The sequence below is a fragment of the Anguilla anguilla genome, chromosome 7 (assembly GCF_013347855.1).
Source record: "Anguilla anguilla isolate fAngAng1 chromosome 7, fAngAng1.pri, whole genome shotgun sequence".
NCBI classification, from domain to species: Eukaryota; Metazoa; Chordata; class Actinopteri; order Anguilliformes; family Anguillidae; genus Anguilla; species Anguilla anguilla.
Genome location: NC_049207.1, coordinates 40,453,545 through 40,465,578, shown reverse-complemented (window position 1 = coordinate 40,465,578; position 12,034 = coordinate 40,453,545). Strand labels below are relative to the sequence as shown.

At 40.2% G+C, this 12,034-nt stretch overlaps 1 long non-coding RNA gene across 1 annotated transcript; it reads left to right on the top strand.

Annotated features, from left to right (window-relative positions):
- The first annotated feature begins 3,999 nt into the window (after positions 1-3,999).
- Positions 4,000-8,572, top strand: LOC118231103. The gene is made up of 3 exons (XR_004766003.1): positions 4,000-4,124; positions 4,354-4,434; positions 8,026-8,572. It is a non-coding gene; the product is annotated as an uncharacterized LOC118231103 (long non-coding RNA).
- The last annotated feature ends 3,462 nt before the right edge of the window (positions 8,573-12,034 follow it).

Genomic DNA, 12,034 nt, shown 5'->3' with positions numbered 1-12,034 from the left:
AGAATTTAGGTCTGGGAATATTCGCTTCGAACTTTGTCAGCACCTTTCCCAGCAGGGCAATATCTGAGTCGTATTACTATCCTTTTATGTTGTAACTGGTTTAAAAGTCGCTATGGGTAACAATGTCTGATAAATGAATGTACCGTAGGTTTTTTCCATCATGCTTGACAGGAAATTGTGATCCATCGCATTCGGAAGGGCAAACACGGCCAAAATTACGCTTCACCTCGCAGGCCACTCCACGACCTCTGAAATGTCAGCCCGAATGCATTGTTTTCCGTTACACACCCCCCCCCCCCCCCCCCCCCGATCGAAATGTGTGACCAGCTCGAGGAGACTCACAAAGTAATTTAAAAAGAACCCCTCCAATCTTTGCAGCGTGCTTCACGGGTGACTTTTCAAAACTTTTCACTGCCGGTAATCCGCGGGGCGCGGCGAGCATTCTGTATCCGGGTATCGCGCGCTCAGTCCGAAAACTGACCTGTTTCGATTCCGCCGATGTGTTGAAGGGTGAGCTCTCCGCGCCTATCTCCAGGCAGTGATAAGCTGGCATTTAGCAAAAAATGAAAAAAAAAAGAAAAAAAAGCCGTCCCAAGGAAGCCCTACCTACTAGAGCTTCTGGGCCACTGCTGCGAAAATCTGGACCCCATCAAAAGAAAGACAGATCCCTGAGTAGCTTTTCTTTGTACAGCAAAGATAGAAATAGCTGATTAAAGGCTGAAAAGACTTACTGCAAACAGATAAAACGCACGCTGTGCAAGCACCGTGATATCACAAAATAAATTCAGGGAACACAAGCAGATTAGGATGTGAGTCGGCAGTGGTCCCTTTTCAAGAGACAAGCAAACAATGCACTGTAAAAAAAATAAATAAATAAAAAACACACACAGCATTTCAACACCAGAGCTTAAATGAACGGCTTAGACCCACCCAGATATTTCAAAGACTTAAACCTGTTTGTTTGCTTTTTTTATGTGGAAGGGGTGGTATTGTGGGTTATCGGAGTTAAGAGCGGGAATTTTTTCGTACATTTCAGATTTAAATGTACCTAGAAGTTTTCTTCTGTGTAATATTTAGCCTTGACTATTTTTTATCAGTCCTCTTTTTTCCACATGTTGCTTTGCTTAATCATCTTTTGTAAAATGCATGGCCTTTTCACATTATGTTGAATGTTTAGACTAAAAGATATGTTTAAAATATCTGTTTTTCCATTCATGTAAAGGCTGCCATTTGAATTCCACTTTACCCAATCTATGCGACCCTAAAACACAATCTGCCGTTGTCAATTACTCAAATAAAACCGTAAATAATCATGTAAACTGTAATTAGGCTGCTGGAGCTTGGATCTTTGAAGAATTAAAAAATCAATTGTCTGAGGAAAGACAGAAGACGATGCCGTCTGATGCCGGGCTCTCTGATCCACAGAGTGCAGCACTGACCCAGGGCCATAATTGGCAGGCTCTGATCCAGCTGAGAACCCCTGTTGTGAAAGCAATCAGACTGATCTGAGGCCTGCTGGCTACTGCACTGCACAGGCCTGGCAACAACTGTAGATCTGACTGGGCGTGGCCCTTTGTCTTTTCTCTCGTCACTGAGCTTTAGCAGGAGGCAGAGAGCTCTGGAGACAGAAATTCCAGACCAATCGGGGGAAGGGAGAGTGGACAGTTCCATAAATCACTGGGGGTTCATTGCCGGAATGATGTCACTGAACAAAGCCAAATGATTGAGGACAAAGGTAAAGCCACTGCGAGGCTTCTCAACAGTAGGAGAATTGAGACATTGAGAAATTAAGGAGAGGCCATTTTTTCCATTTTTGTTTAATTGTGTGTGTGTGCATGTATAGCGGTGTGTGTGTGTGTGTGTGTGTGTGTGTGTAATTGCACAGCACCTTTAAGTTAGGGTTCTAGAACAGGAAGAGGAAATTAAACTGCCAACCTCCAGCCTTGGAGTAGAGGTGATAAGTGTGACTACAAAGTCAACGGGTAGGTCTGTGTGTGGCCTGATCACTTTGAAAGTAAACCGTGCCTTCCAGTGAGATCTGACTGCTGTATCTTCACAGTCAAAAGAACTGAAACATGGATACAGGCAGAGAACAGGCAGAATACAGGCAGAGTACAGGCAGAATACAGGCATAGTACAGGCACAGTACAGGCAGAGAACAGGCAGAGTACAGGCAGAATACAGGCATAGAACAGGCAGAGTACAGGCAGATTACAGGCAGACCCAAGCCTCCACTCTGCTCAGATACACAAGGCAGGGAACAGACCTGATTTAGACGTGCGGTTACTCTCCCCATCGCTCTGAGGTCCGCCCCAGGGTAGCTTTGCTCTAGTGCCTTGGGACTCTGCCCGGGAGCCAGCGAAGCTTCAGAAGAATAAGCCACGGGGAGTTCCGGAAAATAAAATAAAATAAATAAATAAAAATCTGTGCTTCTTTGAGAAGGTACCTGTGAGTGAAATTGATGAGGACAAACATGGACCTGCAGAAAGCAACGCTCCATCAAATTGTCTTTGAAGATCTCCATTATTAAAACACCAGAGAGACTCCACTGCCTTTTAATGCTCTAATTCACCCCTTAGCAGCATTTATATTCACATTTGGTCTGGGTTTTTAAAGAAAAACACAGACACACACAGACAGACACACACACACACCACACACACACACACACACACACACACAAGTACACGCATACACACATGCACACAAGACCCCTTCAGAACATTAGGTAGCGTCTTGCATAATATGTTACTCTTGTGAAGTCAACTTGACTTACACTGAGGTATCTGTTTGAATTAAGTTTCATTTGCCGTGAGATTAATTGTTTTAGAATGGCAAATTGAACGTCTAATTGAGTTGCTTAGTCTCAATCAATTAAGTTGAATATTGTAATAATCTGTGATAACACTGTTTAAGGAGAAAACCTGAGGAGAGATACGTTTTATCTTTCACAAACACACCAGCCACACAACACATTTTCTTCCTTAAAGGGTACACAGTGCCTACTTGGCAAGTAAAGTTAAACCCAGATCAGTATTCAATTAGCAGCTTAATCAAATCTAACTAATTAAGAACTCAGTTGGAGTGAAAGCATAGAGCACCCCCAGGACCAAGGTTGGGAAACACTCTGGGCTGCCTGAAATAATTGCTTCTGGGGTAGCTGGTAGTCTTCAAAAACACACTGCCTAGACATCTACCCTCTCGCTTTCTGATGAGCGGAAATGGGGATTAATGATTTGCTGTGCTTCCTTCTTGCTGCAGGGTCAATATTTAATCAGACTTCCTCAGGACTACCAGCTTGGCAGCCCAGAAGGTGATTTTTGATTTCCATTGGAGGTACTGCAGTAACTCTTTAATCATTTGCAGGTTTGTGTGTTCCATGCTTAGATGCACTCCCCTTTCTGGGCAGTTGACATTACCCAGTGTAGCACATGCTACTTGCTCACTGTTGGCATTTAATGGCAGGAACTACGGGTATCAGTTCACACCAGGAAAAAACGGTTATGTTAGAGCAGAGACAGTTTAGTGGATAGTGAATATCTGAACAAAATGTCTGTAAGATAGCGGAGTGGAATGTAAACACTTGCAATGAAAGGACGTACAAACGCCAAACAGTCATTGTGATCCATGGCATGCTTACTTCTTATCCGGCAGTTAGAATCCAAGCAGGCTTCTGCTGCAGGATTATGGGACTTTGTCTAGATGCAAGGAATGATCACTGGAAGTGTATCTGCAATGACCTGCGGGTGACCGATGCTTTATATTTGTATAGAAGCGACATTGCATGCATTTCTCTACCAAATATCTCAGAAGCTAGAGTCCCTCTTTTAGTTATCATCAAATAATGTGCACAGGGGCTGTTCCAAACAGCAAAGGCAGTTTATTAAGAGTTTCAATAGTGGCATCAGTAATAAAAGAGGTATCAAGTAGAAATTTCTTGCCTGATGCTAGTGGCTCACATAATGTATTTTCTATTTTCTGTAGATTCATCTAATGACTCGGTCTGCCAGCCACTTTGATGTACGTCAACCAAAGCATCTCAACCAGAAACATAATTGAACCAAGCCCCTGCACAAGTGACAGGCTTAACAGAAAGACCGCGGCTAAGGGCGAGACAGGCAAAGGTAGGACGAGACACTTCACCCACTCACACTGACAGTCTCTCTCTTCCCCGAGGCAGCCTGGCAGTCTCTCTCCTCTTTGCGTCTCCGTGCAGACAGAGACACTCTGACAGTCTTGTCTCACTTCATGGCAATTTACATCTACTCCATCTGCCATAAAAGAGACGTCAGTTACGACAGCGACATCAGTTACAGATTGCTTTTTGTTTGTTTGTTTTGTTTTGTTTTTTAGATGCAGATGCATCTCAAATCACCCAGCTCTCTGTGAAAGAGAGATTTTGAAAGACCGAGGCTAAGAACAGGAGAGACAAAGGTAGGGAGAGATGTTCCACTCAGTCATGCTGACAGTCTCTCTCCTAACTGCATCTGAATTGAGAGAAGCAGTGTGATGGTCCCTCATTCACAATTTGCATTGGGTTTTCAATCACTTCATCCACGACGATAGAGCTGTCAGATTCTATAGGGGCGCCAGTTACGATGGAGACAAGAGTAACAAATTGCTTGTGCTGCATTGTTTTACATACATCTCAACCATAGTGAACCAGGCCCCTACTCCAGCCAAGGACACGCCTAGAAAGATTGAATCATGGAATAAGATGGACAAAGGCAGGGAAAAGAGCTCTGTCAAAACATGCTGCATTTATCTTCCCTCTACAATTAACTTTACCTCAGCCATGTGCGTGAGTCTTTTTGTTCTTTAAGGATTATTAATCCCTTTACATCTTCTGTTAAGTATTGTTAAATATTATCTTATGCATTGTTTTTATTTTTGTTTTCATTTTTTAAATAGCCCCATCCCAAACCTATTATTGGTTTGGCAAACAGCCTTTAGAGATTGTTCGATGAAAAAAAAGCTAAATTAGTCCACCATATAAACTAATATATGCACTCAATGGAATGCAACCATGTAGCCAGAAAGGAATACAAGTTTTTCAACATCATGACAGCTGACAGCTCACTTGCAGTACTTGTGAACCTGAAAGGCAGAAAACCCAGGGCCCTATTTTCACAGTCAAGTCACAACCGTCATACTCTATCGGTAACTCACAGTGATGACACATTAAGGCGTGTCCAACTCCATTTCACTCATTTTATGACAAGGAACTGCCTGTTGGAAAACAGGTTGGTTTATCGTAACTAGGCAGAAACTAGGAACGTATTAGGATTCTGACTAGTTAGTGAGCAAACTATCAAACTATTTAATGGGATTTTAAGGTGTATTGATTATTATTTTGTCTGTACATTCCACATCATCCTTTTAAGTTTGATTGATAAAGTAATAACTTGTTATTTGTCTAGTGTCATAACTGTAATGTTGGCACAAAGCTGAAACAGACAGTGACATGACATGAAATAGTATGTACTGTATGTTAGTGTACAATGTTAAAAGCTTTTGAAGACTATTTGCACAACAACCATAACCAAAACGCTCAGAAAATACTGCCATTTACAAATGTTTTTTTTTTTTTTTTTTTGGCCAAATCACTGCGTCTCTGCTTATGCTGGAGATTATGTTGCTTTGACAGATAATTATGCACTTGGCATGAATTAGTCAAATCAAACTCAATTTATATTGTAATGTACAAACATTTAATTGATAGTTCCCCACTTGAGAGCCCTGTACATATCTTGTTGCAGATTTATATCTGACACAATAATGCAACAGTACTATAACTTCCAAATATCGATAAAAACTTAAATTCACACTGTTTTCAAAAGCTCAAGTTAATCAAACGAATGTAGAAAAACAGTGGTTGAATTTCTTTGGGATGTGAAAAATACCGGTGAAAGTTTAGTTGCAGCTTGCCGTATCTTTTCATAATAGTTTATCTGGTTGGCAGATGTTTTTTTTTTTTTTTTGTTTTTTTTTTTTAAGTCTATGCTTTCATTTTTTAATGCTGAAAATGTTTTTGGTGTGATATAAGTAAAAGAAGATCGCTAAGATTATTACTTTCTTCATAAGTCCCTCAAAGAAAAGTCTTGGTTCTCTTTGCAGTGGTTTTGGCAAGTTTAATCTCTTGTGCAGGATGGGTGCTTTATTTTTCCTGAAACTCCACTGCAATTGGCATGAAAGAGATTAGTACTATAACCTGGCGGTTTGGCTGCAATGAGCACTGGTGCTTCAATTCCCTCACAATTCCCTCACAGTGAGAAAATCGCACATTTAGAGACCACTGATTGGTGACAAAATTGCATGGGGAGCAATCCCAGCAGGTCTTCACACTTTAGTGTGCCTTCAGATAGCATGTCAGATTCCATCCTATACTCCTAACATCCTTCATTGGAAGCATTCATCTACCACCAACCAAAGAATAATACACATGGTTGCCTGGTTAAGCACAGTTGTCATGAGAAATCGGGATCCATCCTGACCACTGTTTGACAAACTAGAGAGCTTAAAGGGAAAGACCACCTTTAAAATCAATTCTTGATGTTAAATTGGTCTGTCCACTGGTCAGAAGATTTCAACATTTACAATGTAGTTTTTAGATATCGCTTCCCTGTCCTGGAAAAATAGGCCTGAGGAATGTGTTTGGCATCACTGGGGCAGCCAGTCACACTCTCAAGAACCAGTAATTACTAAAAATAAACACACATAAAGCATGGAGTGGATATTCAAAGGATATACAATTTTTGTCTTCAGTCCCCAAACCAAAGACATGGATGACCAAAGATATTGTATAAGCGTGTATATTACCCATAATCACCAGAGAAACACTGCTAGGACAACCAGTTGGTTTGCTCCCTCTCTATAAGACTAGAACATAATGTATGATTTTGATGAAGATATTATTCCCTATTGTTTCAAGCCTGAATCCTCCAGTGAGGAACTAAAAGAGTGTGAAAAGAATGACAATAAGCAGATGCTTCAACTGCCGCTGACATAAAACCGTGGACAGCAGTGAGACGTGCCAGGAATCTTCTGTCACAAAAGTTTTGAGCAGCTTTCTAACAAGTGGGTAATGTGACTGTACATAGCAAGCTAGTTGCTAGGCTCCTTGATAGATTGCTTATTCGGCATACTAATGTTTATCAGATTTACCTAGTTTAGAAATCTTGGTAGTGTTAGATGTTGATACAGGAAGCAAATCAGTATTCTAGCCAGCTATCAATCATTAAGCTATACTGTATATTTTAGTGATTTGCCCAGGTCTTCATTGGCTAGCTCTCTGCTTCTTAGGACCAGATTCCAGCTACACTACTTCAGTTTAATTTGGATGATATCCTTTTTGCCTTGTAGAACACAGACAAATCTTTTTTTATGGTACAAACTTAAACAGCACATGGTGACATACACTCCTGCTATATAAGTATTTGTGAAATAAGAGAACCACAATCAATAAGCATTTATTGTAACAAAGATGAAAAAGTAGTTATTTATGTACTTTCTCATCTCCATGCATACCACCCACTGAAGTCCTATTGACACCTAAAAAAAGAAAAACTTAAAAGATCATAAGGATTTATAGGCAACGTAGAGGCAATGGTGAGCAGAGACAGTAGTGCGTTTTGGATGTACACAACAATTAAGATATACCTACAGCTTTGAAAACAGATGTTTCCCTTATCTTCCAACACTGTGTCAGCTGGTGGATCAGTAAAATATAATAATATTGAATTGAAGAACCCCTTTATAATTGTTACGAAAGTCATCAAGTTCACAATATTATTTTGTCAAATGTCCTGACATTTTAGATTATAGGTAAGAATCCATTTCTATCACATTAAAATAGTGAAAAGGGATGCCGGTGGTAATCATAATGTTCTGTCATCTTCACAGACAGAAATTAAGGCACCCATACGAGTCTTTGTCCAACTGGTGGGGAAATTATGATATCTGATGGGGTCTGGTGGAATGGGTATACACCTTTGATCTTGTATTGACATGTATTTTAAAAAGCAGCTTGGAGATCCAGTGTGGCACAGCCAGCTATTGCACTTGTGTGGGGTGCAGCGGCGGATGCCGTCGTTTGGGACCTTGCCAGTGCTGACCGTAGCAAGGATTCCCACGAGGTGACACAAAGCTGGCCACAGCGTCACCCCAGGAGGAATGGTTTCGGTTGACCTTAAGGTGACCCCTGCCGCACTGCTGCATTGCGCATTGCTGCGGTCGCGCCGATATCCCTGCAACCAGCTGCGTCAGCTGCGGTCTCCTCGGCAGGCTGCACGTTTTCGTGCAGCCATCCGGCAATAAGAAGGTTACAGCGCAGAGACACGCTTCCGCATACGCCGCCGCAATTCAGAATTCTCAGCCGAGGTGAGAAAGGGAGGCTCGGGTTCTATTCAGCCTACGGAGTCGATCGAAAGGCTTAAATCCACTTTCAGTAGCATCTATGGAAATGTTCCGTTCACGCTGTTGCGAGACCAGAGCTCTAACATTAGGGGATCAAGCACGCAAAACTTCAGGCATCCATCAATTTGGGTTTATTTTCTTACTACTGCAAAAAAAGAAAGTAAACAGAGCGTGCACATCAAATAAATGACAGACTACCTTAATTTAGAAGGTTCCCATAGTTATACTTTGAAATAAACTGCTCTGATGATATAATTCTGAATTTATGTAGACAGTCAATAATAAAGCCTGTGGTAATGATAAGTTGTATTCACCCTTTATTGTGCAAGTACAAGTATAGCATTTTAATCAATAAAGCACTCAAATTCTTACAGCAGGTGCATTGTCATGTCACTTTCAAAGATCTCCAGATGATCTACATTTCCTATGCATTTATTTTTCACTCACAGGTTTTTTTTTTTTCTTCTTCATTTTTTAATGCTTGTTTGTTTGTATTTTCAAAAATGATTTTTTGGTGATTTTAAATTAGTTTTATACTTCCAATATATTTTCCATGTTTGCACCTTCGAGATAATATAAACATGAAAGTTTTATTCATGAAGATGAGTATGAAAACTTAATAAGTTTGCTGAGGGGTGAACATCTCTAAGAAACTAAGGTTTTATTTATTTAGAAGCCCATGGAAAAAGTTTACATCATTAGCATAATTGTTGACACTATTATTGTAAAATGCACAAATGACATTCACTTGGTGCATAGTGATTTTACCTTGTTATAAATATTCACAGGGACATGCACAAATGATTAAACCTCATCACAAATATATCTTAATGACCATATTTCTTTGAAACTCATTGCCAGAAAGTCATAGCCAAGAGCTTTATTTGTTATATTTATTCAGACAACAGTGTATGTGTTGAAATCTCCTGGGGATATAACCAGGGAAGTAATTAATAGCTAATCGTCAAAGAATTTCATTCATTTGATTGTGAAGAACTACTTTCTGTTGAATTGAAGTGGGAGTGTTTTTGAAACGTTTGAGTCCCTTCACAGAGCAGCAGCACCCTACATTAATTGCATTAATTGCAAGTTAATTTGCATCGTTTATGACATGTGGCAAGTCAATCTGAGAAGTCATATTCACTGAACCCACAGTATTATATGTTCCATGGAAATCTATTACCATAAATGCAAAAAACAACAAAAAAGAAAACTCTCAGGAGAGTTGTTGTCGAGTCAGCTTATAAAGCTCATGGTTTGCAAATACGGACAAGAAAGATATAGAGGCCATGCCGTTTTTGACTGCATGACATAGCTACTGATGCTGTCATGTGTAGCAAGGTAACTGGTAACAGTAGAGTAGAGTGAAACGATCACTGTTTGAGCCAGAGCTTGCTTTGGTTCTCTTTTTTCGAGTGGATCTAAGACTGTGCCTAGAGGGGGAAAGAGTGCTATTTGACGGTGAAGAGTACAAGAATTATACCTTGTGACTGAGGTAACTGTGAAATATTTAAAAGTCAAAGATTTTATTTTATCCGGTGCAGTCTGTATTTATTTATTTATAGTATGTATGTACTATTGCATGTTTCCTTTTGGCCAGGACACTCTAACAAAAAGATATTAATCTCAACGGTACTTTCTTGGCAAAATAAAGGATAAACAAAAAAAATACCATGGACAGATAATAAGCTGAATTTTGTTTCCTTGATTTAACACTGCATTAATATTATAATCCATTAAACCTCTGCTTATAAACACAAGCCAATCCAAAATGTGACAGCACTAACCAAAATGTGTGTATGTTGCAGGAAGACAATTGTGTCTTGAAAATAAAACATAGACATAAAACCAGAGAACTGAAAACAAGGAATTGAACATTTTTTTGTGAGTGCTGGCTTTGCTTTATTCGTCTAAAAATTATTTTTACTTCAGCACCCAAAGAGTTTCTTGACTCAGTAGAGCAAAGCAAATGTCTTTTTAAAGCTCAACTTAAAATTTCCCTACAGTATATATATATATATATATATATATAGGTAACAAATTAAAGAAAAACTGAATAAATGAGTGGTGAAACATAATGAACGCTGATGCTTCCATACAGGTGTACTGCATGATACAAGCTATTAGTATTCTATCATGCTGTGTGGCATGTATAAAAATGCTGAGCAGGCCCAGTTGACTTCAATTTTAGATAAAGATTGCAAGAGGAAAAGATCTAAGTGGCTTTGAAAAAGGGTTAATTATTGGGGCACAGATGACAGGAGCTTCAGACACAAAGACTGCTCAACTGGCTAGTGTTTCAATAGGAATAGTAACTAAAGTGACATCTGCATTCAGATCTATGGGATAGACCACATCGGAAATTGTGTTCAAAAGCACACATCCCATGACCGTGATTCTCATGCATTAATGTAATATGTAAGGAAAAACAGAAGAGCAACTCTTCTTCGGGTCACAGAAAATGTCAATGCAGGATGTGATCAGACTGTGTCAGCACAAACAGTCTGTCGACAGCTACATACAGTGGGATACTATAGGAGGGCTACAGTGCATGAGCCGCTCATTACAAAGACATTACATTACAGGCATTTAGCAGACGCTCTTATCCACAGCGACTTACACAACTTTTTATATAGCATTTACATTGCATCCATTTATACAGGTGGATATACTGTATACTGCAGGTTAATATATGCAGGTTTAGCAACTTGCTCAAGGGTACAACGGCAGTGTCCTATTCGGGACACAAACCTGTGACCTTTAGGTTAAAAGACCAGCTCCTTAAATTTTACAATTGAGAGCTTAGTAGTGTAAAAACCATAGAAATTGGTCTACAGAGCTGTGGAAAAAAGCAATATGGTTAGATGAGTCATCCTCCATCGTATTCTTGACAAGTGGGCGAGTGCATGAGCGGCGTACACCAAGAGAACAGTACAGGGCTCAATGCTTGAGCCCTACAGTGAGGGGTTATGCTGTAGGGGGCATTTTTCTGGCATGGTTTGTGTCCACTTGTCCCCTTAGAGGGGAGGGCCACTGCAAATCAAGGCAAATGTATTCACCTATATCTCCTATAGGAGTCACTGAATGGTTTGATATGTATGAAAATGATGTGAATCACATGCTATGACCTTTGCAGTCACCATATCTCAACCCAATTGAACACCTATGGGAGATTTTGGACCGACGTGTTAGACAACGCTCTCCACCATCATAAAAACACCAAATGAGGGAATGTGTTTTTGGAAGAATGGTGTTCTATCCCTCCAGTAAGTTCCAGAGTCCAGTAGAATCTATGCTGAGGTGCATTGAAGCTGTTTTGGCAGTCTGTGGGGGCCCAACAGCTTACTAGGACACTTTATGTTGGTTTTATTCCATTAATTTGTCACTCAACTGTATTTGTGGTTGATTTGCCTATGTACTTGACAATTTTAGATTTGTAATCAAATAATTTGCATGTGGTTAAAGTACACATTCTGTGTGTGTGTGTGTGTGTGAGGCGCAATGGTGCACACAGGGGTGCCGTCATTAGGCCTCAAAACCCCAGAAAATCCTAGAATGTAATATTTCTTGAGGGCCCCTGTCAGTCAGGGGGTGGGTACATGAGGAGATGAGACTCAGC